The sequence below is a fragment of the Miniopterus schreibersii genome (assembly GCF_964146895.1).
Source record: "Miniopterus schreibersii genome assembly, chromosome: 6".
In the NCBI taxonomy this organism is placed as follows: domain Eukaryota; kingdom Metazoa; phylum Chordata; class Mammalia; order Chiroptera; family Miniopteridae; genus Miniopterus; species Miniopterus schreibersii.
The window spans coordinates 4,739,151-4,764,757 of record NC_138107.1 but is presented as its reverse complement, the minus strand read 5'-3'; the positions used below and the strand labels follow the sequence as shown (position 1 = coordinate 4,764,757).

The window sequence follows — 25,607 nt, the reverse complement described above, 5'->3', positions numbered from 1 at the left end:
TTGTGCCTGTGTGTTTATCAGCAGCCTGAGAGGATACATTTGAAATAGAAATTTGAGTGGATATTGAGTTTTATTCTTATTTCTGTTACACAATGTTTACATCGATGTCTCTATTTTGTTTTTAAGAAAACCTGTGAAAGCACATGCTATACATTTATAAAATCCTTACTCATGACCCTAATAAAGTGTATGACCTTTATATTCCCTTCTGTTCATCTACATGCCATTGATTGGCTCCCTCTTTTCCTGGATAGTTACCTTTACCACTTTAATTAACTTTCTAAGGTCTTCTGTCATATTAAGTCTCTCCAATTCAATTTTCCAAACTTCCATATATTTCCATTGCATTGTATGCATTCCATACCATTGTTGTAGGAAAAACATTGGCTTTTGCTGATCTTCAGAAAACAGCTGTATTTTCAGTAACTTGGTGAAATGAAAGGCATTAGTTTGACAGGCACATGGACTGGTTCTCAATCTGCCTATTTTTCTGGAACATATTCAAATGCAGGTCAAAGTAATTAATTCCATATTTGGGTCATCATGTGATATTTTCCTGATCTTAAGACATGTGAAAATAATCCTCATATACTTAGTAAAGTTAGTCAATCCTTTTCCTTTCAAAATCATTTTAGATTTACATATGTATACATATATATTTACATACACACACACCTATATACATATACCTATATTTACATATACATACATACATACATATTCACACACAAAAACATACACATATATAATTCCATGGTCAAGTGTGAACATTAGGCTTATATTCCCACTGCCCTTATACATATTTTGAATCTGTTCAGAGGTCTACAAATATTTTCCATGATTTTCCTGGAAATGATTTTATATACAACCTTACCACCTGTTTTTCTCTTTGACTTTTAGATTAACACTATTTTAATACTGCTAAACTCCAATGCCTGTTAATATTTAATGGAGAATTTTATATCAATTTGAATGTTCAATGATTATGTATTTCTCAAGTCTCAATATTTGAACTGAAGTACTTGGAAATAAATTTCCTTGGAATGTTCCAAAAGATTTTTTCTACAACATAAGTAAAATCCTCAGAACTTAACACATTCCTTGCAATGCCATTTTTTTCATGAACATTTTAATTCCAAGTGAATTCATTCCAGAAATATATCAATTTAATGTGTATAGCAGGTTTTTTATGATTGTTGCTACATGTAGAATTTTGAACAGTTGGATTCTTTGACTCTTTTTTTCCTTGTCTATTTCTTCATCCTGATATTTACCTTGATCCCTTCATTCTGTTTTTCAGAAAGACCAAAGGAATACGAAAGTATGTTTTCTGAAACCTATTATTCCCCATCCTATTTAAATGACTGGTATCTTGTTTCCTTAATATTCCCTGCAGTCTACAGTGTCTGACATTCATTGACTTACTCGCCTAGATTTCTACCCTCCTGAAACGTTAATGGTTGGTGGTGCCCAGGCAGGCTAAATAGCCATCTCAAATGGGTGAATAAATAAAAATCAAATTTATTAAAAGGGGATGGGATAGCCAGCGGGAAGGGCTACACATCCCTGAGCCAAAGGTTATTGGGTCCGCGATGGCAGCAAAAATATATTTGGGACAGTGAAGCAAGGAAGAGCATAGAAGAAGCAACAGGAGAGCCTCGTCTTGACTGCTTTGGCTCACTGAGAAATTGGAGAGGGAGAAGGGGGCCTTGGAGAGAGGTTCAGGGGTAAGCCTGGGACAAGCTGTCACTGCCCATTGTTCCTCTGGTTGCAAGTCTAGTGGATTCCCCAAGGAGGGAAGAAGAGGGATGGAGATTGTGCTGCTGTGCCCCCCAGTGGAGAGTGTGCACTGGGTCCTTTTTCCTGAGCATATTTATCTCTTTCTTGCAGACAGGAATCTGAGGGGAAGTCTCAGGGGAGGGTCTCAATAGACTATTCATCAGCTTTCCAAGTGTGCTCTTTCAGGGTCCTGATCTCCATTGATTGATCATTGCCAAAGCAGGGGGCCATTAGTCCTGAGGCAGCCAAGGCACCAGACAAGTGGCTGGTTTCAATGCTTTTCTGGTCCTGGAGCTGTAATACAACTGAGATTTAGATGTTATCTTTAGGGAGGAATGATTACTGGGTCTAATCCAAGTGGCCAGTGATATGCAAGGGGAGGATAGGTTACCTGGGGACAAAGTTCTTCTTTTCCCAGTTTCACTCCTGGCCAACCATCCAGGGCTTCCTGCCCTGGAGAGTTTTCTGTACTGGAGTTTGTGTACCTGGCCCATCTAACAGTTCCTTTCCCAATAAGTTGGTTATGGACTTCTCCCACATTAGATCTATCCATTTCAATTTCCCAACCTTCCATTTTTTTCTATTTCTTTTTTAAAATTTATTTTTATTGTTGAGAGTATTACAGATGCCCCCCATTTCTTCCATTTTGCTCCCCTCCACCTGGCTCCAACCTCACCCCTTCTTCACCTCCCTATCATTTGTGTCCATGGGTGATGCATATAAGCAAATGAATACTTTGATTAATCTCTTCCCACCCCGCTCCTCCCTTCCCTATGCTATTTGTGTGTTCTCCCTACCAACATTGGCTTATACTGTTTTCTCAATTTGTTACAGTTTCCCTAAGAAGCTGGTAAGATGAAGGGCATTAGGTTGATAAGCACATGGTTTGTATTTTGTTTATCTTTCTGGAACATAGTCAAAGATTATGCCACCCTCATACATCCATACTAGAGTGACCATTCCTATAACACTGATATTTTCCTAACCTTAAGGGAGGCAAAAAAATTCCAAAAATTCTGAGTAAAATTTGACGATGCATTGCTTTTCAAATCTTGTGTAAATTCTCTTATCATTAATAGGTCAAAGATGAACTTAAGGCTTATATTTACCTCTGCCCTTGCATACATTGCCCAAGTGATTATAATGTATAAACATTTCCCATGATTATTACTGGAAGATTATTTCCAACCAGAGTAACACTTCTTACTGTTTTGCACTTTCAATGACAAAAATTATCATTTTGGAAAACTAATTTCCTTTTTTTAAAATTATTTTTTCCTCTCCCCATCCACCCCTTGACTCCTGCCTTCACTCTGAGATTTGTAAGTCTGTCCCATGCTTCTATGCCTCTGAATCTATTTTCTTCATCGGATTATTTTGTTCATTAGATTCCACATATGAGTAAGATCATGAGATACTTGTCCTTCTCTGCTGGCTTATTTTGCTTAGCATAATTCTCTCCAGGTCCTACCATGCTGTCTCAAAGGGTAAGAGATCCTTACAACTGTATAGTACTCAGGGGTGTAAATGAATGAGAAGATGCTTGATATGATTTCAGTCTTCTTGAGCTTGTTGAGACTTGTTTTGTGTTGAAACATGTGGCCTATCTTTGAGAATGCCCCATGTGCATTTGAGGAGTATATATATTTTCAGCTTTGGGATGAAATGTTTTGTAAGCATCAATTAAATCCATCTGATCTAGTGTGTCATTTAGAGTCACTGTTTTCCTTGTTGAGTTTTTGTCTGGAAGATCTATCCAGTAAAGTCAGTGGAGTGTTAAAGTCCCCTACTAATACTGTATTACTATGGATCTCTCCTTTAATGTCCTCCAGTAGTTTTTGTTTGTTTGTTTGTTTTATTTTTTTCCAGCCTGTGTGAGTCTTTTGTTCTGAGGTGGGAATCTTGTAGACAGTGTATATTTGGGTTATGTTTTCTTATCCATTCAGCTACCCTATGTATTGATTAGAACATTTAATCCACTCACATTTAAGGTTATTATGAATAGGTACTTATCTATTGCCATTTTATTTCTATATTCCTATGTTTCTCTTTCTCTCTATTTCAAATTCTTACTACAGCAGTCCCTTTAACATTTCTTGCAATGCTGGTATTGTGGTGATAAACCCTTTAGCTTTTTATTTTTGTCTGGGAAGCTCTTTATTTCACCACCTATTTTGAATGATAGCCTTGCTGGATAAAGTAGTCTTGGTTTCAGATCCTTGATTTTTATTACCTTAAATATCATTCCCTTCTAGCCTATAGAAGTCTGATGAGAAATCAGCTGACAGCCTTATGGGAACTTCTTTGTAGTTAACAGCTTGCTTTTCTTTTGCTGCCTTTAAGATTTTATCTTTCTCTTCAACTTTTGGCAGTTTAATTATGATATGTCTGGGAGTGGGCCTCTTTGAGTTCTTCTTGTGTGGGACTCTCTGTGCCTCCTGAAATTGTGTGACTTTTTCCTTCATCAGGTTAGGGAATTTTTTTGCCATTATTCCTTCAAGTAGGTTCTCTAAATTTTCCTTACTTTCGACCTCTTCTGGCACTCTTATGATGTGAGTAATGTTACATTTCATATTGTCCCATAGTTACCTTAAACTGTCCTGTTTTTAATTTGTTTTTTTTCATTTTGGTTCTCTGATTGAGTGATTTTTTTCTACCCTGTCTCCTAATTCACTGATCTGATCCTCAGCTTCCCCTAATCTGCTGTTTATTCCTTCCACTGTATTTTTAATTTCTACTCTGTCATTCTTAATTTCCTTCATGGTTTCCATCTCTTTTCTGATGCTGTTGAGTATACTCATGATAAGTATTCTGAACTCTATATCTGATTGATTACTTATCTCCATTTCATTTAGCTCTTCTCCTGGAGAAATCTTTTGTTCTTTCTCTGAGGCTTGTTTTTTTTTTTAAGTTTTGTCTCCTCATTTTGGCTGCCTGTTTGGATTTGTTTCTATGTATTAGGTAGCTCTACTAGGACTCCCAGCCTTTTGGATAGTCTCTGGTGCAGGCCAATGTCAGATGCTACTTGTGACTGGCATTGAGGACCCTGCGTGAAGCTTTCTGCACTTCACAGCTTGTGGCTCACCCTGCTGAGGCTGAGTGCATTTGGAATGGACCAAGATGAGCACCAAGGTCTGCTTTTCCAAGCCCTGAGTCCAGAAGCAAATCAGGCAAAGGCTCAAAGCACCCAGAGGATGATTGTTATTCAGTCTCTTAATGATCCTCAGGCTGTAGAAACTCCACAGGGTGGGGTGAGAGGTTTTTATTGGGAAATTGTTTCCCTCCCAGGGAAAAGTTCCTGGACAGTAAATGTCTGCCTGAGAAAGATGTCCTCTGCCACATGGGGGAATGACTCAGCACAAGAATCCAAATGGCTGCCTTCTGAGCTCCATCCCCTAAGCCAACACAACCATACTTTCCCCAAACATAGCCAGTCCCCTCTGCTCTCCCTCTGCAGGAGCCCAAGGTAAGAGGCCGCACACAAAGCTTTGTGCATTGGCCTTTTAAGAGGGTGCCTTCATTTCTAGCTATCTCTCCGTGGCAGACAGAAATTCCACTGCTCTTCACAGCCAGATTTTATATGGGCACCTTTCTCAGTTCTGGTTCTCTGGGCTGGGAAGTTCAGTTTGGGGTTTAGGCCCCAGAGTTATCAGTGGGAAACCCTCATAGCTGAGATATTCCTCTAGAACTTAAGTTGCTGTCTGTGGGAGCTCAGCCAGCTTTCTCATGCCTCCACATTTCCTACCAGTCTCTATGTGATCTCTGCTTTATGTCCTTGGTTATGAGGGTGATATCCAGCTAATCTTCAGTTAATTATTTAGGATGGTTTGTTCATATTTTACTTGTAATTCCACTTTTGTCCTGGGAGAGTATCAATTTAGCTTCCACCCAATCTGATGCCATCTTGGAATTAGCTGGAAAACTAATTTCTGATTAATATTTGTAGGAGGATTTCATGAGGCAGAGAATGCTAAGTTAAATATATATATTAAATTAAGAATATATATGTATTTATGTATATATTCTTAATTTTTTCTGTGAAAGACATGGGAGACAATACCCTATAATGATGCCCAAGGATTAATTTATAACACAAATGTAATACTGATAATTATACATTCTCTTTGTCATGACAATTTCTTAACAATAATTTCTTTCAAAGGGATTTCAATTCCATAGTATATTGATATAATAATATATGGACCAGTCTCTAAATGACAGCTGCTACAGATAGTGTTTTGGAATGATGTGTACTTGTGCTCTTATTACTCCTCTCTTTTTAAGTACTCTTGTGTATGAGTGTGTTATTTAATTTTATTCTGTAATAGGTAAAAGTCTCAGTGCAAGATGAATGACTGATAGACCTTATATCGACTCCACTCTTTAGAGGGAGTGGTAGTTCAGCTCCTTGTATGTTGTTATTTCCAATCACAGACCCTCTGGCATCAGGAATGTGTGAAAGTGAAATTTTATTTTATCAAATTAGTGAGATGATTTTTGAGCACTGTACATCCAATTCTCAGAATCACATCAATATGGATGGATATAGAAGGTATTGTGATACGTGAAATAAGTCACACAGAGAAAGACAGACACCATATGCTTCCACTTATATATGGAATCTAAAGAACAAAATATACAAACAAAAAAATCAAGGGAGATTCATAAATACAAAGAAGATTTTGATGGTTTCCAGAAGGGAGGTCCCATTGATAAGTAGGTAAAAAAGGTGAAGACATTAAGAAATACAAATTGGTATTTACAACCAAATGTGAATCCTTTATTAGAAAAACATATATCAGTCTTTGAATCATATCTTAAATTTCATGTATAATAACTTAACTTGGAGAATGTGCTTAGAATGAAATGAATAGGCAGGAATGGAAAGAGAAGTGAGTTAGGCAAAACTCTTCTACAAAGGAAACACATTTCTTTCTTTTTTTTTTATGCATTCATTGGTTGATTTTTTTATTAAGTTTATTGGGGTGAAAATGGTCAATATAAGCATATTGGTTTCAGGTGTGGGTTTCTATGTTACAAGATCTGTATATTGCTCTATGAGCCAACCACTGAAACTCATATATTCTTCTATCACCATATATTAAGACACCTTTCATCTCCACCCCCTTCCCTCTAAAACAACCACCATGCTGCTGTTTGTGTCCATGAATTCCAGTTTTCTATCCCACACATGAGTGAAATCATATGTTTCTTAGCTTTTTCTTACTGAATTATTTTACTTAGTATAATATTCTCAAAGTCCATCCTTGTTATTGTTTCACCCTTTCTTATGGTTGAGTAGTATTCCATTGTGTACATGCACCACACCTTCTTTACTCAGTCCTCTATCACAAGACACTTTGGTTGTTTCCTTGTCTTGGCCACCATGAATAATACTGCAATGAACATAGGGGTGCACATATCTTTGCAAGTACTTGTTTTTGACTTTTTTGGGTATATACCCAGGAGAGGGATTACTGGGTCATATGGTCCCTCTAGTCTTAATATTTTGAGGAATCATCAGACTGCTTTCCATAGTGGCCGCACCAATCTACATTCCCACCAGCAGTGAATGAGGTTCCCTTTTCTCCACAACCTCTCCAACACTTGTTATTACTAGCCTTGTTCATAATAGCCATTCTAACAGGTATGAGGTGGTATCTCATTGTAGTTTTGATTTGCATTTCTCTAATTGCTAATGAGGTCAAACATCTTTTCATATATCTATTGGCTGTTTGTATGTTTTCTTGGGAGAGGTGTCTGTTCAGGTCCTCTGCCCACATTTGGATAGGGTTGTTTGTTTGGTCTTGAGTTTTATGAGATCTTTATGTAATATATTTTGAAGATTAAACCTTTGTGGGAGAGACTCTTTGAAAATATTTTCTCCCATCTGGTTGGCTCCCTCTTTGTTTGGTTGTCAGTTTCTTTTGCTGTGCAGAAGCTTTTTAGTTTGATATAGTCCCATTCATTTATTTTTGCCTTTTCTTCTTTTGCCTTTGGGGTCAAGTTCATAAAATGTTCCCCACGACCAAGGTCCATAAGTTTGGTACCTATGTTTTCTTCTTTGTAACTTATTGTTTTGGGTCTTACATTTAGGTATTTATTCTATTATGAGTTAATTTTGTACATGGGGAAAAACTGTAATCCACTTTCATTCTTTTGCATTTGACTTTTCAGTTTTTCCAGCACCATTTATTGTAGAGACTGTCTTTACTCCATTGTGTGTTTCTGGCTCCTTTGTCAAAAATTATCTGCCCATATATATGTGGTTTTATATCTGGGCTCTCTATTCTGTTCCACACATCTGTGTGTCAGTTTCTGTACCAATACCATGCTGTTTTGATTATTGTAGTTCTCTATTATAATTTGAAGTAAGGTAGCATGATACCCCCAGCTGTGTTCTTTTATCTCAGTATTGTTTTTGCTATTCAGGGTCTTTTGTGGTTCCATACAAATCTGATTTTTTTTGGTTCTTTTCCTTCGAAAAATTACTGGTATTTCCATCAGGATGGCATTAAATCTGTATATTGCTTTTGGTAATATGACCATTTTAAGTATGCTGATTCTTCCAATCATTGAACAAAGGATATTTTTCTATTTTGTTGTGTCTTTTTCAATCTCTTTTAATAATGCTTTTAAATTTTCAGTATGTAGGCATTTCATGTTCTTTGTTAAGTTTATTCCCAGGTATTTTATTCTTTTGGTTGCAATTGTTAAAGGAATAGTTTTATTCATTTCTTTTTTCTGAAGCTTTGTTAGTAAAAAGGAAGACAATGGATTTTTGTATATTGATTTTTAAAAAAATTTATCTTTATTGTTGAACTTATTACAGGTGTCCCATTCCCCCCCCCCCCCCCATTGACTCCCTCCATCCCGAGGCCTTCACCTCATTATTTTCTGTGTCCATGGTTTATGCATATATGCCTGTAACTTCTGGTTAATCTCTTCCCATCCACCACCCCCTTCCATCTTTCCTCTGAGAAATGACCTTCTGTTGCATGTTTCAATGTCTCTGGGTCTCTTCTGTTTGTCAGATTTTTGTGTGCATTAGCTTCCTCTTAGAGAAGACCATTTAACATTTCATGTAATATTGGTTTGGTGGTGATGGACTCCTTTAGCTTTTTCTTATCTGTGAAGCTCTTTATCTGACCTTCAGTTCTAAATGATAGCTTTGCTGGGTAGAGCAATCTTGGCTGTAGGTTCTTGCTTTTCATCACTTTGAATATTTCTTGCCACTCCCTCTGGCCTGCAGAGTTTCTGTTGAGAAATCAGCTGACAGTCGTATGGGAGCTCCCTTGTGGGTAACTAGCTGCTTTTCTCTTGCTGTTTTTAAGTTTCTGTCTTTGACTTTAACCTTTGGCAATTTAATTATGATGTGTCTTGGTGTGGGACTCTTTGGATTCCTCTTGTTTGGGAGCCTCTGTGCTTCCTGGACTTGTAAGTCTATTTCTTTCACCAGGTAAGGGAAGTCCTCTGTCATTTTTTCAAATAAGTTTTCAATTTTTTGCTCTCTTTTTTCCCCTTCTGCTATCCCAATAATATGAATGTTGGGCTGCTTCAACTTGTCCCACAGACTCCTTTCACTATCTTCTTTTCTGGATTATTTTTTCCTTTTGCTCTTCTCATTGGGTGTTTCTTGCATCCTCATATCCCAAATTGCTGATTTGATTCTCAGCGTCCTCTACTCTACTGTTGATTCCCTGTAAGTTATTCTTCATTTCAGTTCATGTAGCCTCCATTTCTGATTGGTTCTTTATTATGTCACTGATGATCTCACTAGTTTCCGTAATAGTCTTACTAAGATCCTTGAGCATCCTTATAACCATAATTCTGAACTCTGTATCTAGTAGCTTGCTTGGCTCCATTTCATTTAGTTCTTTTTCTGGAGATTTCTTCTATTTTTTCCTTTTTGACATTTTTCTTTGCCTCCACATTTTGGCTGCTTCTAGGTGTTTGTTTCTATGTATTAGGTAGAGCTGTTATGTCTCCTGGAATCTGTAGAGTGGCTTTGTGTAGTAGGTGTCCTGTAGGGTCCACTGGCTCAGCCTCCCCAGTCACCTGAGCTGGGCCTTCTAGGTGCTCCCCTGTGTGGACTGTGTGCACTGTCCTGTTGTAGTTTAGCCTTGGTTGCTGTTGGCATCCCTGGGAGGAATTGACCCCCAGGCCAGTCAGCTGTGAGGACCAGCTGCAACTATAGCCAAAGAGCTGCTGTGCTGGAGACACCCCTATGGAGTAAGATTTACTTCAATGGAGCTTTGGTGTTCACTGAACCCACCACTTGAGTGTGTTGCTCGTGGATGTGGTAGGGTTATAATCCAGTGTGGTCAAAGCTGACCACCAGGTGCACTGTTTTGGGGGCCTCCTGGGAGCTGCAAAGTTAGCCTCTGCCTACCCTGCCCAGGACCACCCAGCATGAGCTACTCAGCAATCCATAGATGGCTGCTTTTTGTGCTGGGCTTGGAAGTATCCAGGAGATGCCAAGCTATGAACCAATGCAGGGTGCTGCAGGTGCCAGGCCTGGGGCCACTTATCAAGAGGTATGGGGCATGCTGAGGCCAGTTGCTGCTGGTTTCAGAAACTTTAGGAAATTCTTAAGCATGAGGCAAGAGAGGCCACTGACATAGAAAAGACACTAGACATGGCTTGGATGAGTTTGCAAGTAGGAAGGGGTGGGGTCTTCTGAAATCACCAGGGGAGGGTGAAAGGTGTGAGTCAGGTTGTTGGAGATTCAAATATGGCTCCTGCCTGTGGGCTCTGTAGGGGTGGGGGCTCATCAAAGGAGCAATGGCCTCTGCCACCTCCTCTGTCTATAAGAAAGCTGCCCTTCCAGCTCTTGCCCCAATTCCAGGCAAGTTGGTTCCTCCATGAATGTCCAGATTCCTTTCAAGCTGCTGCTTAGCACTGGAGCTCAGAAGGAGCAAGTTCCAGTAAGTTGTTTGTAGGCCAATTAAGAGGAAAGCCTGGGACTCCCACTGCCTCCACTCACTCGGTCACAATCCCCATTGGTTTTTATGACCTGATTTTGTGGGGACTTTTCTTCCCAGCACTGGAACCCTGCACTGGGGGGCCTGATGTGGGGCTGGGAGTCCTCACTTCTCCAGGAAACCTCCATTGCCAAGATATCCCTCCTGGTTTTAAGCCCCAGGACCGGGTGTGGGGCTGTGGCCATGTCTCTGTGATTCATCCCAGATTCTACCCTGCGTCTCTGCCCCTCCAACCAGTCTTGATGCTTCTTCAGTTCCCTAGTTTTAGTATTTTTGTTTAGCTAGTTTTCAGGAGGTTCTGAATGATGATTGTTGTATATTTTAGTTGTAATTTTGATGTGGCTGTGGGAGGCAGTGGGTATCACTGTTATTGATATTGCCATCTTGTTGTCTCTCCTGTATATTGATTTTTGTATCTGGCAACTTTACTGTTTTTGTTTATTGTTTCTCACAGTTTTTTTAAATGGAGTCTTTAGGGTTTTTTATATACAGAATCATGTCACCACCCAAAAGTCACAGTTTTACTTTCTTCTCTATTTGGATGCCTTTTACATCTTTCTCTTGCATTATTGCTTTGGTTAGGACTTCCAAAACTATGTTGAATAAGTGTGGTGAGAGTGGAAATCCTTGTCCTGTTTCTGATCTTACAGGAAAGGCTTTCAGCTTTTCACCATTGAGTATGATATTAGCTAAGGATTTATCATATTTGGCCTTTATTGTGTTAAGATATTTTACTTCTAATACTATTTTATTGAGTGTTTTTTTTAATCATAAATGGATGTTTTATCTTATCAACTGCTTTTTCTGCATCTACTCATAAGATCATATGATTCTTATCAATTCTTTTGTTAATGTGGTTTATTACAATGTTTGATTTATGTATGTTGAACCATCTTTGTGCCCCTGGAATAAACCCCACTTGATCGTGATGTATTAGTTTTGTACTGCTGTATTCAATTTGCAAGCATTTTGTTTAGGATTTTTGCATCTGTATACATCAGAGTTATTGGTCTGTAGTTTTCTTTTATTCTGTTATCTTCACCAGGTTTTGGTCTCAGGGTTATATTGAGCTCATAAAATGTGTTGGGAAGTATTGCCTTTTATTCAAATTTTTTGATGAGTTTGAAAAGGATAGGTTTTAAATCTTATTTGAACATTTGGTAAAATTCACTGGTGAAGCCATGTGCTCCTGGGATTTTATTTTTTGGTAGTTTTTTGATGATTGTTTTGATTTCCTCACTGCTGATTGGTCTATTTAGATTTTCCTGTTCTTCATGATTTAGTCTCAGAAGGTTATATATTCCTGGGAACTTATCCATTTCTTCTAGGTTATTGAATTTGGTGGCATATAGTCTTTCATAATATTCTAGTATGATCCTTTGTATATCTGTGATATCTGTGGTGACGTCTCCCTTCTCATTTCTGATTTCCTTTATATGAATCTTTCCCCCTTTTTCCTTAGTGAGTCTAGCCAGAGGTTTGTCAATATATTAATTGTTTTGAAGAACAAGCTCTTTTTTAAATTAACTTTTATATAGTCTTTTTGTTCTCTATTTTATTCCATTCTGCTCTCATTATTATGATTTCCTTTCATCTGCTGAATTTGGGTTGCTTTTCTTTTTTTCTAGTTCTTTATGATGTGATGTTACATTGTTTACTTGGGATTTCTCTTGTTTCTTGAGGTACACCTGTAATGATATAAACTTCCCTCCTATTACAGTTTTTGCTGCATCCCAGAAATTTTGATATGTTGTATTTTCATTTGCCTCTACATATCTTTTGATGTCATCTTTTATTTCTTCTTTGACCCAGTCATACTTTTAGTAATATGTTGTTTATTCTTCATGTATTTGTGGGTTCCTTTACTTCATTTTTGCATTTGATTTCTAATTTCAAGGTATTGTGGTCAGAGAATATGCTTGGTATAATTTCAATCTTCTTGAATTTGTTGATGCTAGTTCTGTGACCCAGCATATGGTCTATCCTCGAGAAGGTTCCATGTGCCCTGGAGAGAAGAGTATAATCTGATGTTCTGGGATGAAAGGCTCTGTAAATGTCAATTCTGTCCATTTGATCTAGCGTTTCATTCAAGGTCCATATTTCTATATTGATTTTCTGATTGGCTGATCTTTCCAGAGCTTTCAATGGAGTATTGATGTCCCCAACTGTGATTGTGTTTTGATCTGTTTCTCCCTTTAGTTCTGTGAGTAGTTGCTGTATATATTTCAGTGTTCACTGGTTGGGTGCATATATATTAAGAATTGTAATGTTTTCTTGATGTAGTGCTCCTTTTATTATTATAAACTACCCCTCTTTCTCATTACCTTTATTGTCTTGAAATCTATTTTGTCAGATATAAACATGGCTACACCTGCTTTTTGGTAGATGTTATTTGCATGGAGAATCATTTTCCACCCTTTTACTTTGAATCTACCTTTGTCTTTGTAGCTTAGATGTGTCTCCTGTAGGCAGCATATGGTTGTGGGTTTTTTTTTTTTTTTTAATCCACTGTACTACTCTGTGCCTCTTTATTGGTGGATTCAGACAATTTACACTTAGGGTAATTATTGATGCATGAGGATTTCCTATAGCCATTTTATCTTTTGTTTTCTGGTAGCTCTGTGCCTCCATTGGCTCTTTTCCTTTGTACGTCTCTCTGTTGCTTTTGTTTGGTGGTGTTTCACACTTCTTTCCTCTGTGTCCTCTTTTTTTAAGCTACATGTCCTGGTTTTGGGATTTTTGTGTGTGATTATCATTAGGTATATAAAAAATAAAGTAGCATATATGCAATAGTTTTTCTTCTTTCAAGTGCATCTGATGTTCATTCTCCTTTGCCAGTTCAGATCTTTACCCACTCCCCCTTTATGTTGTCACAAATTATCCCTGTTTATGCTGTAAGTACTTTGGTGATCTTACTTGTAGTGTTCTGACCTTATGTTTTTTTGTTTCAGGTAGAATAGCTCCCTTGAGTAATTCTTGCAAAGGAGGTTTTCTGGTGATAAAATCTCTCAGCTTCTGTATGTCTGGGAATGTCTTTATTTCTTCTTCATATTTAAAGGATAATTTTGCTGGACATATAATTTGTGGCTGGTAATTTTTCTCTTTCAGACTTTTGAATATTTGGTTCCACTCTCTTCTGGCATGTAGAGTTTCCACTGAGAAGTCAAATAAAACTCTGATGAGTTTTCCTATGTAGGTCACTTCTTTCTTTTCCTTCAGTGCTTTGAGAATTTTTTCTTTGTCATTAATTTTTGACAGTTTTAATACAATATGCATTGGACAGGGCCTCTTTGGATTGAGGTAATTGAGTGTTCTCTTTGGTTCTTTGATTTGAGGATCTAGTTCTTTCCATAGGTTTAGAAAGTTCTCATCCACTATTTATTTGTTTGAATAGACTGTTTCCTTCTCCTTCTCTTCTTCCTCCAGAATGTCTATTATTCTAATATTGCTATGTTTGATGGAGTCAGATAGTTCTCATAAAGTTCTTTCATTTTTCTTTATGCTCAGGTCTCTCTCTTCTTCCCTCTACCTCATTTCTAGATTCCTATCTGTGATATTACTAATCTTTTTAGTACAGTTTCAATCTCTTTGGTGAAATACTTGTTTTGTCCATTGATTTGTTTTCTGAGTGCACTGAATTGCCTCTCTGTACCTTCTCACATCTAGTCGATTATTTTCAGAACTGCAATCTTGAAATCTTTGTCATTTATATCATATATTTCCATGTGTTCCAGCTTGCTTTCTGGGGATTTTTCATTTTCTCCTGATCATTCTCATTACTGTGGTTATTCATGGTATTTACTAATCTCCTTTGTCTAGGCATAAGTATCCCTTCTATAGCAGTGTTCTCTGACCAGGTCTTTCAACTATTTTCTAAAGGACAGTGTTAAATCATAAGATTTTTTACCTCTGTGATCTCCCAGACTTTACCTCCACGTGCTTCTGTTATACATGACAGCAGTGCTCCTTGGGGGTGGGGTTTGTTTAGCCCTCAGAATAATGGTGACCTCGACATCTGTGGGGTCTCACCCAAAGCACCAAACCCACAGATCCATCACAGAGGGAAACAGCATTTCCAGTGCAATAGTTCTTGGTTTACAGATAAAATGATCCTTAACCCACCACCAAGGTAATGGGAGGTGAGTTTTTGGAGTCCAAGTGGTGGCTGGGCTCTGTGGTCCATTTCTTTGTCAGAAACATCCCCACCAACAGTGGACAGCCACGCAGCAGAACCCTGAAGCTCTGTCAGGCAACTGCTGGTTCAGTCACTCTTTGCTCCGTTTATTCTGCCTCCCACAGCTCCCTATTTCTGCCAGCCAAAGGAGGCGCCTGATACTGCCAGCTTTCTCCCCTTTCCTGGCCGAGCCATGCCATGAGTTTCTGACCGCAGGGCTGCATGCGATTGCCGACCATGCTTTCCTCCTTTTTTGTCTCCAAGCTTATTCCCAGTTGCCCACCTTTACATCTTTTAGTGCTCATGTCTTTCAGGCATGCCTCTATATTGAGCAGGGAATTCTTCGTTTAATTATAGTTGATTATTTTGTTAAAATTTCAAGGGGCGCATCCAGGGGTATCTCTCACACCACCCTTGCTCTGACGTCACTCTCCTGATCTTTTTTATTACGATCTGGTCTCTATTTTATTTACTTCCACTATAATCCTTATTGTTTCCTTTTTTCTGCTAACGCTGGGCCTAATTTTTTCTTCTCTTTCTAGTTCCTTGATATGTAAAGTTTGGTTGTTCATGATATTTCTAACTTTTTAATATGTGCACTTGTTGCAATAAATTTCTTCTCAGGACTGTAGCATCACCCTATAGATTTTGTATTTTTGTATTTTTATTCATTCATTTTAAGATATTCTTTGATTTCTCTTTTGATATTTTTTTCTTTGACCCATTGGTTGTTCAGAAGTTTGTTGTTTACTATGCCTGTATTTGTAGATTTTCCAGCTTTTCTCATGTTTTTGAGGTCTAGTTTCATACCATTGTGGTTGAAAAAGAGACTTGGTATGATTTCAACCTTCTTTAACTTGCTAAGACTTGTTTTGTGTTATTATATGTTCTACCTTAAAGAATGTTTTGTGTACATTTGAGAAGAATGTGTATTTAGCTTTTATAGAAAAAAAAGAGTTCTATTTGTCTGTTAGTTCTATTTGGTTTAATGTGTGGTTCAAGTAAATAATTTCCTTGTTGATTTTCAGTATGGACACGCTATCCATTGTTGAAAGTTGAGTTTTGAAATCCCCTACTATTATTCTATAATTGCATTGTTAGTTCTACCTTCATATCTGTTAGTATTTGCTTACTAGAGATAGGTGCTCTGATATTGAGTGTGTATATACTTATGATTAGCATACCTTCTTGATGGATTGAGGCTTTTAACATTATATAATGACCCTCTTTGTCTACTGTTACCCTTTTTGGCTTATAGTCTTGTGTCTTATATAGTTATAGCTACTCCCACTTTCATTTGGTTTCCATATGTATGAGCCATGTTTTCCTATCCCTTCATTTTGAGTCTAGTGCAACCATAAAGCTGAAGTGAGTCTCTTGTATATGGCATATAGTTGAGTCTTGGTTTTTATTCAACCAACCACTCTGCCTTTTGGTGGGTAAATTCAATTGATTTTCACCTAGAGCAATTATTAATCTGTAAGGATTTCCTAATGCGAGCCATCTTATTAATTATCATCTACTTATTTGTATTTTTATTATTTCTATTTCCTATGCTTTTGCCTACTTTGTAAATTGGTTATTTTGTGGGGGTATGCTCTTTCCCCTTTCATTTCCCTTTTGTGGATCTAATCTAGATTTTTGCTTTGTTTGCCACAGGCTTACAAAATCATCTTATAGGTAATACAGACCATTTTAGACCCCTGGCAGTTTATCTTCAGTTGCCTGCAAAGGCTACACCCTTTCACTCTTCACTTCCATATTATTGTTATCATCATTTACTGTCTTTATGTTGTGTATTTGTTAAAAATTTATAGTAATTATAGCTATTTTTTACTCTTTTTCTGTAACCTTTATAGTATAGCTGAGTGATTAACACACCATCCTATTGTAGAATTGCAGTTCTAAATCTGACTATATTTTTTATATTCACCAATGTGTTGTGTACTTTTGTATGTTTTCTTGTCACTGAATAGCATGTTTTTATTTAGCTTGACATACTCCTTTCAGTATTTCCTGCAAGTGATGGTATACTCGCTTAGTTCTTATATGTCTGGGACAGTCTTTATTTCTCCGACCATATCTGAAGAAAACATTGCCAGATAAAGTGTTCTTTGCTGGTAATTTTTATCTTTCAACAAATTGAGTATGTTAGCCCACTCTCTCTTGACCTGTAGAGTTTCTACTGAGAAATCCGCTCATAGTCTAACAGGGGTTCCTTTGTGGTTTATATTCTTTTTTTGCCCTTGGCTGCCTTTAAGATTTTTTCTTTATCATTGTTTTTGACACTTTCATCATAATGTATGTTCAAAAGGTCTTTTTGCATTGTCACTATAGGGTGACCTATAATCTTAATGGACTTTTATCTCAGTCTTTCACCAGGTTTAAGAAGTTCTCAGCTGTTATTTCTTTAAATAAATCTCTGCTCCCTTCTTCCTCTCTTCTTCTTCTGGAACCCAAATTATACTAATATTTAGCTCTGTGATGGAATCCTATAGTTCATGTAGTTTTTCTTCACTCTCTTTTCATATTAGTTTTCTTCTCTTATAACTTATTTCAGAATTCCAACACACCTTGTAATTTATTCTTTCATGAGTCTGGTCTGCCTTGCTACAGATGCTTTCTATTCCATTCTTCTTCAAAAATTTGTTTTGTTCTTTTTTATAATTTTATTCTCTTTTGTAAAAAAATCCTCTCTTCAGTGATTTTATTTATTTTATTGAATTGTATTTCTTAATTCTTTTTTGGTTCCTTAAGTTTCTTCCACATAGCTATTTTGTATTCTTCAATGGTTAGACTGCAATACTTCATGTCTTTGTGATAAAGAATTGTATTTTCTTTTTGTGATGGCATATGTCCTTGATTTTCATATACCTCCAAGTTATGCATTGCTGCTTTTTAAATTAAGTAACAGACATCTCCTTAACTCTTTGCCCACTGCCTTCAGATGGAATGTTGTGTTCTATGTGTGGTATTATTATCTGAGTTTATCCTCTGTCTTTGTGAAGGTCTACCTGCTCCACTCTTTTGGCTCCCTCTTGTGAACAATTTTTTTTTTTTAAAACATATCTTTATTGATTTCAGAGAGAGAAAAGGAGAGGGAGAGAGAGAGATAGAAACATCAATGATGAGAGAGTCATTGATCGGCTGCCTAGCCTGCAACCTGGGCATGTGCCCTGACCCGGAATCGAACCCTGATCTCTTGGATCCTAGGTCAATGCTCAACCGCTGAGCCACGCTTGGCCGGGCTGTGAACAAATTTTTAAGCTTTTGTCTTCTCTGGTTTTTAGAGTTTACCAGACTGGGTTTTGGAAAATTTCTTGCTGGTTTTCAATTTCTCCTTTGCCACGCAAGTGCCTGTTTTCAATCAGGGCATGCTCCCTGCCAGTGGAGCTTCCTCTTGCAAATGCACATTGGAATGCACACAAGGAGCCAGGAACAGAATAAAGGAGGTATGGGTTTTTCACTTGGTGTTTTGGGGGTACTTGTGGACCTAATAATGAGATTCCCATGTGTGGTACTCCCAGAGGCTTGTGGGTGTACATCCTGCTGAGGACAGTCCCTTTAATTATATTTGAAATTCTTGTCTGTTTCTCCCAATATCCTCCCTCCCCCAAGTCAGAGCTCCCATTTTAGTACTCTGGGTGCTGACTGAGAGAAATGGGTTTCACCAGTCACATACCACCCAGCTAAGGCAGCCAGACACTCACTCAGCACTTTCCTTTTCCCTCACACAGAGGTCACCGCTGCTAGACAAGTTAGCCCTGTGCAGTCTTTCTTTGGGGCAGGAGGAGTGGCAGCAAACTTTCCCACAGTAACCACATTTTTTTTCTCCAGTGGGGTACTGGACTCATCCCTCAGGAAGGCTGCACTTCTGCAAGTTCTCTCTCATGTGTGAGTGCCTACCTGGCAAGTGCTTGCCCAATTTTTTCCTGACTGAGCACTTTCACTGGCTCCAGTGGATCCACAACCTGTACAGAGATTTGTCTGTCTACTACTGGTTGCACTGGTGGGTGAGACTCTGCCCAGCCCATTAAAGTAAGGTGCTAGGTCCCAAAGCACTTACCAAGGCACTTTTGTTAGTGTGTGGATGTGTAATTTGTTGATTATAAAAGAGATAAAAAGGGGGAAACATCTTAAACCACCATGTTGCTTGCTTCCTTTTTTCCAACATTCTATTAAAGAAATTTAAATTAAAAAATCTTATATTTGTGCAACTTGATTATGATGTGCCTTGAAGCTTTCTTTGTGTTTCTTGTGTGTGGGATTCACTAAGTTTTTTGGATCAAGGGTTTATTGATTTCATCACAGTTAGAGTAGGTCAGGCTATTTTTTTTCTTTAGATGTATTTTGTCCTCAAACTTCTCTCTTTTGCTTTAAGTGATTCCAAATTCACAGAAGGCCACTTGAATTCGTCCCACAACACACTGATGGTCTATTCTTTTGAAAATCCTCCTATTTCTGTGTTTTTTATTTGAGACTTTCTATTCCTATATCTTCAAATTCTCGAATATTTCCTTATGCAATATCTAATCTGCCATTAAGTACAAGTGTATTTTTTCATCTCACATATAAATGTTATCTTGAAAAGTTCTATTTGGTTCATTTTTATAACTTTAATGTGTTTACATACTTTACAACATATGTAATACAGTTGTTATGACTCTTTTAATGTATTGGCCTGAACATATTAAGATCAGTGACATGTGGTTTTGATCAACTGACATTTCTTTTTATTGTGGGTCTTGTTTCTCTGTCCAAAAACTTTAGATTGGGTGACAGATATTGTGAATTTTATCATGTTTGGGTTCTGAAAATTAATGAATTAATATATTTGTTTTCCTACCATTCTCTTGATCTTCACTATTAGATGTAGGTAAGTTACTTGGATACAGTCTGATGCTTTAAGATCTGGCATTGAACATTTTTAGGTAATATTGGAGCAGTGTCTTGAGTATGGCTAATTCATAACCATTACCAAAACAAAAACCTGAGTATTTTCAACCAAAAAACAATAGTTGACTTGGTAGTCTTTCACCAAAAGGATCTATTTGGGAAAAAGAATGGAGTGCAATCTAGCACATGCAGCTATGGTGAACCACATGCACGCATAAGGGCCAAGAAGGAGCACAAAGTCCCTTTAACAGAGGGAAAGAAATTTCAGTAGAAAAGGTGTTACAACCATAGAACTCTGCTGAAACCATAAAGTTCTTCCTGTAGGGCTTTTGGGATCCACAGATGGTATGATAGCTTTTTCCACAGGCCTTCCAAGTTCCTGTCTAGGTTAAAGTCTCTGTCAAATAACATGTTTTAAAGAAATAGAACAAAAGTATTATCAGATTTGTATGGAACCACAAAAGATCCTGAATAGCCAATCATGAGAACAAAAAAACAAAGCTGAAGGTATCACACTCCCTGACTTCAAATTATACTACAAAGCAACAGTAATCAAAACTGCATGGTATTGGCAGAAATATAGCCACAAAGACCAATGGAACAGAACTGAGAACCCAGAAATAAACCCCCATGTATACAGGCAACTATTTTTGACAATGGAACCAAAAATATACAATGGAGAAAAGAAAACTTCTTCAAAAAATCGTGGTAGGTAAATTGGAAAGCCACATGCAAAAGGATGAAACGAGTCTTCAGTTTGTTCCCATATACAAAAGTTAACTTAAAGTGGATCAAATACCTAACTATAAGATCTGAAAGAACAAACCACATAGAAGAAAGCATAGGTATATACTTATGAACCTTGCACTTGAATATTTTCTGAATTTGACCCCAAAGGCAAGAGAAGTAAAGGCAAAAACAAATGCATAGGACTATATCGAACTAAAAAGTTTCTGCACAGCAAACAACAACAGCCACAAGACAAAAAAGCTGCCAACAAAGTGGGAGAAGGTATTTGCAAACAACAGCTCTGACAAGGGGTTAATATCCAAAATATATAAAGAATTCATACAAATCAACACCAACCAAACAATCCAATAAAAAAAGGGGGGAAAGGACCTGAACAGACACTTCTCCCAAGAAGACATACAAATGGCCAACAGACATACAAAAAGATGCTAAACTTCACTAGCTGTTAGAGAAATGCAAATTAAAACTACCACGAGGGAGATCCAACATGGCTCTGCAGATTAGGTGGAACCTGGAGGGCTTGCTACCAACACCTGATGGAAACCAGTTGAAGGGAAGCTGATCTGAAATATTTGAACAGGGAAGGCAGAGGAAAGAAAGGAGATGTGAAGAGGGTGAGCCAACTCATGCAGGTGCATGGCTGGGAAGCCTGAGAGATATTGTGGCAGTGAGTCCCCTGGGATCTCAACCCCATGCAGGGCCCCCTAATTCAGAAAAACAAAAGGGAAGGGGAACTCACGCAGCACTGGGTGGTGGGAAGCGGTGAAGATTCAGTCCACCTTGGAAGCTCAAATAGCAACATCCCAGGCAAAGAGCCATCTCTTTGTTGCAGCACCAGGGATAATCGCTCTGATCTGGAACTTGGGAGGGACCAACAGCAAAGCTCCACACTGCAGAGCTGGGCTTCAGAGGGGGCTGATCAGTACACCCAGCAGTGACTCTGAGAAGGCCTCCAGCCCCTGGTAGAACACTAGGCAGGGAGCCAGAGGAAGCCTGGTCTGTGCACAGAGGGCGCCTTTCCCCCCAAATGCGAATCTGCTAGGTCTGCCCCATTTTGTTGTGGTCCAAACCAAAGGAAAACGACAGGGCTAGAAATCTGTGCAGGCACTGCTTAGTCTGACGGTGTGGGGGACACTGACATTTGGAACTTGAGAGCCTGAGTGGAGGCTCTGCCTAAGGGAGGCTGGCTGTATGGAAATGTTGAAGTGCCAAGAGGAGCTATCTTTGCCTTTGTTTTTGTTTTGATCCCCTCCTACTTTGAGTGGCGAGTGCCAGGGAGCGTGGTGGACCTGAGGTGTTGCAACAGTGTCTCCTGGGTGGGTTTCTATCTGAGAGATAGAGGGGCCTGTGCTGGGCCCTTCAGCAGCATTACAGGGAAGCAGATCCAAACTTCTCATGAGTTCAGCCAGTGCATCCTTGGGAAAAAGAGGAAGTGCCTGCCCCACTCCAACAGATTACAAGCACTACTGACTACAGGAATCTGTTTAAACCACCTGGACCAGGTCCTGGATAAGCCCCAAGAGTGAAGAACTTGCCTTTTGACCCAGTGATCCCACTTCTGAGTATATATCCTAAGAATTCCAAAACACCAATTAAAAAGAATATATGCACCCCTATGTTTAAAGCAGCACAATTTACAATAGCCAAGATCTGGAAAGAGTCCAAATGCCCATTAGTTAATGAATGGATTTAAAAAGTATACTATGCAGCTGTGAAAAAGAAGGAACCCTTATATTGAGACAGCACTGATGAACATGGAGATTATTATGCTAAGCGAAATAAGCCAGACAGAGAAAGACAAATATCACATGATCTCACTTATGGGTGGAATCTAAAGAACAAATAAACTAACAAACAAAATATGACCAGAGGCATTGTTAAATGGAACAGAATGACAGGTCTCAGAGGGGAAGAGAAAGGGGACCCTGGAAGAGATTAAACAAAGAATATGTATACATATATGCATAGCCCATGGACACAGACAATAATGTAGTAAAGGCCTAGGAGAGTGGTGGGGGTAGGTCAGAGGGAGGAAAAGGTGGGGGAGAGGGGAGAGCAGATATCTGTAATAGAGTCAACAATGAAAAAAAAACTACGAGATAACATCTCACACCTGTTAGAGTGGCTATTATCAGCAACACAAGTAATAAGTGTTGGAGAGGTTGTGGAGAAATCGGAACCTCCATTCACTGCTGGTAGGAATATAAACTGGTACAGCCACTATGGAAAACAGTATGGCAGTTCCTCAAAAATTTAAGAATAGAGTTACCATATGACACAGCAGCCCCTCTTCTGGGTAGATCTACCCCCCAAATTTTAAAACATTTATTTACAAGGATATATGCACCCCTATGTTCATTCCAGCATTATTCACAGTTACCAAGACGTGGAGGTAACCAAGGCTTCCTTTGATAGAGGATTGGGAAAAGGAGATATGGCGCATGTATAATATGGAACACCACTCAGACATAAAAAAGATGAAATACTGCCATTTGTGACATGGTGGATCTTGAGAATATCGTGCTAAGCCAATATGTCTGTCAGAAAAACTTGAGAACCACATGATTTCACTCATATGTGGGATATAAAACTGACAGTAACAAATGAACAAACAAGAAAATCAAACAAACAAAAACTCATGGACACAGACAGCAGGATGGTGGTGACCAGAGGGTGAGGGGGTGGGGTCGTGAAGGGTAAAGGGGGCCAAATACATGATGACGGATGACTTGGCTTGGAGTGAGGGGAACACAATGCAATATATAGATCATGTGTCATAGAAATGTACCCTTGAAACTCCTATGCTCTTATATTTAATTTAACAATAAATAGTAATTTCTACAGTACTGTACCAAATGTACTGTTAAAAGGTAGTATCCTTGCTGTGTGTGAGCATCAGGCACAGTTCTGCCTTATCCTGGGGATGTTCTTGTCTCAGTTTCAGGAGGTTTCTGCACATGCATGTGCTCATCACTATTCAGGTGAATATTCAGGGGCACCATCTGCTCACCTCTTGAGTTGTATGAGTTCTTCATAAATTTTGGGTATTAACCCTCATCAGATATATCATTGGGAATATAAATGAAGATTTCTTATAGAAAATTTACACACATTGCATGTTGCATTTTTTTCTGTTAACATAAAAGTACTTACTAAGAGGCACAAATGTTGGTACATGTACCTGAACTCAATATTTAAGAATAACAATCTATTTTATCATGTTTTCCAAAAACAATAAGTGGCCATTTAAAAGTCAGGAAGTATTTCACACCCCTAAAAAATATTGAATCATAAGTTTCTATAGAAAGCAAGTTGTGCTTCTAATGAAGCCATAATTGAGTCTGTGAAACAGAAGTAATAGAGAAATTCAGATGCACTGGATGGAACATGAACAAATTACCTAAAAACTGGTAGAGAGTTCTGGCATCCACGAGAAGGAGGAAAGATGGGGGACTTAGAAGTGGAAAGCAAGAGGGAAAACAATGTTGCTTTATCTCTAAGAATGAGAATAACGTTTGTCAAATAAAAGTTGATGGTTTTGTTGAAGCTCATCTTACAGGAAAAAAAGAAAACTAAAGCCCATTATAAATGATAGTCCTTATATATTATGGATAGAAATCTATACTATTTCTGAATTAAAATTATTTTATTCCAAACTATGGATTTTCTTTTCATTGTCTTTCAAACATAGCAGTTTTTAATTTTAATGAGGTTTAATATATTTTTCTTTTGTGGATTGTGCTTTGTTCTTATATCTAAGAAATCAGTACTTAATCAAAGGTCACTAAAATTGTCTACTATGTTTTTTTTTATACCTTTCACAGGTTGAGGTTCAATATATATGTGTATAAATGTAATTAAATTTGTGCACAGTTCAAGGTGTAGATCAAAGTTTTATTTTTATATGAATATCCATGTTTATCTATCTACTGTCTTGCTACCTTTGTTGATAGTCAGTTGTTTATATGTGTGTAGGCCTATTTCTGGACTCTATTAAGTTTATCTATTTATTTTATTTTTACATCATTACCACACTGTGTTCATTACTGTAATTTTAGAAAAAATCTTGAATTGCAATAATAGTACTCTCTCAATTTTGTTCTTTGTTCTTTTTGTCTTGGTAATTGAAAGTCTTGAATTTCCATGTGAGTTTTAGAGTTCTCATGTCAATTTCAACAAAAAAAAGTATGCTGAGATTTCAATGGTTGAATTTATAGATCAATTTGCAGAGATATGATATTCTAACACATTGAGTATTTTAATCCACAAACATCCATTAATTTAGGTATCATCATCAATGTATTTAGGTCCTCTTTAATTACTTGCAGGTAGTTTTCATGCTGAGGTGGTTTCCTCATATGCATGTGCCATTTTATACTTACCAGAGGAATCAGGATGGACCCTCTGCAGATCTTTTGAGCCCTCTCCTTGTGCATCTGTCTCCACTATCAATGCTTTGGTCCACTAGGCTCCCAATTCTGCCCCCTCAGAAATCTTGAACCAATTTTAAAGCCATTTCAACCAAACAATGTTTTTAATAAAAAATTTTAAAGCATATGTTCTGGAGTTGTGGCATGTTTAAATTAGAATCACAGAACATCCTTTTAAAAATAAAATAGTTCAAACTGTGATTTTAGAAAATAAATTCAAAATGTGAAAAATTTTATGTTTTGTTTATGTGAGCAGTTTGCCCAAATTCATTGGAAAGATCAATTACGTGTGTAAAAGAATCCAAGACTGACAAGCAGCTCTGAAATGTGTCATCAATGAGTTTTCTCAAGTTGCTTAAGTTTAAACAAAGTGTTAAGGAGGAAAAATTGAAATAAATCTGGGAAATATAAAAAATCAATACATATTCAAACTAAACATGAGAGTAGAAAGGTTTGATGGGCTGTGTTGCCAAACAAAGGTAGTAGATCTGTTAATGCAGTCTGTCAATACAGTATTCACAAAGGAGCTTTCAAGGTTTATAGGAGGGTGATCTCTCTTCTCAGGCCAGGGGAAAAGAGGCCTTGGGTAAGCAT

At 37.8% G+C, this 25,607-nt stretch overlaps 1 protein-coding gene across 1 annotated transcript in view; it reads left to right on the top strand.

Moving 5' to 3' along the window:
• LOC308558388 (uncharacterized protein) overlaps positions 1–25,607 on the top strand; it is a 140,525-nt gene that overhangs the window by 44,666 nt on the left and 70,252 nt on the right. The window lies entirely within an intron of this gene.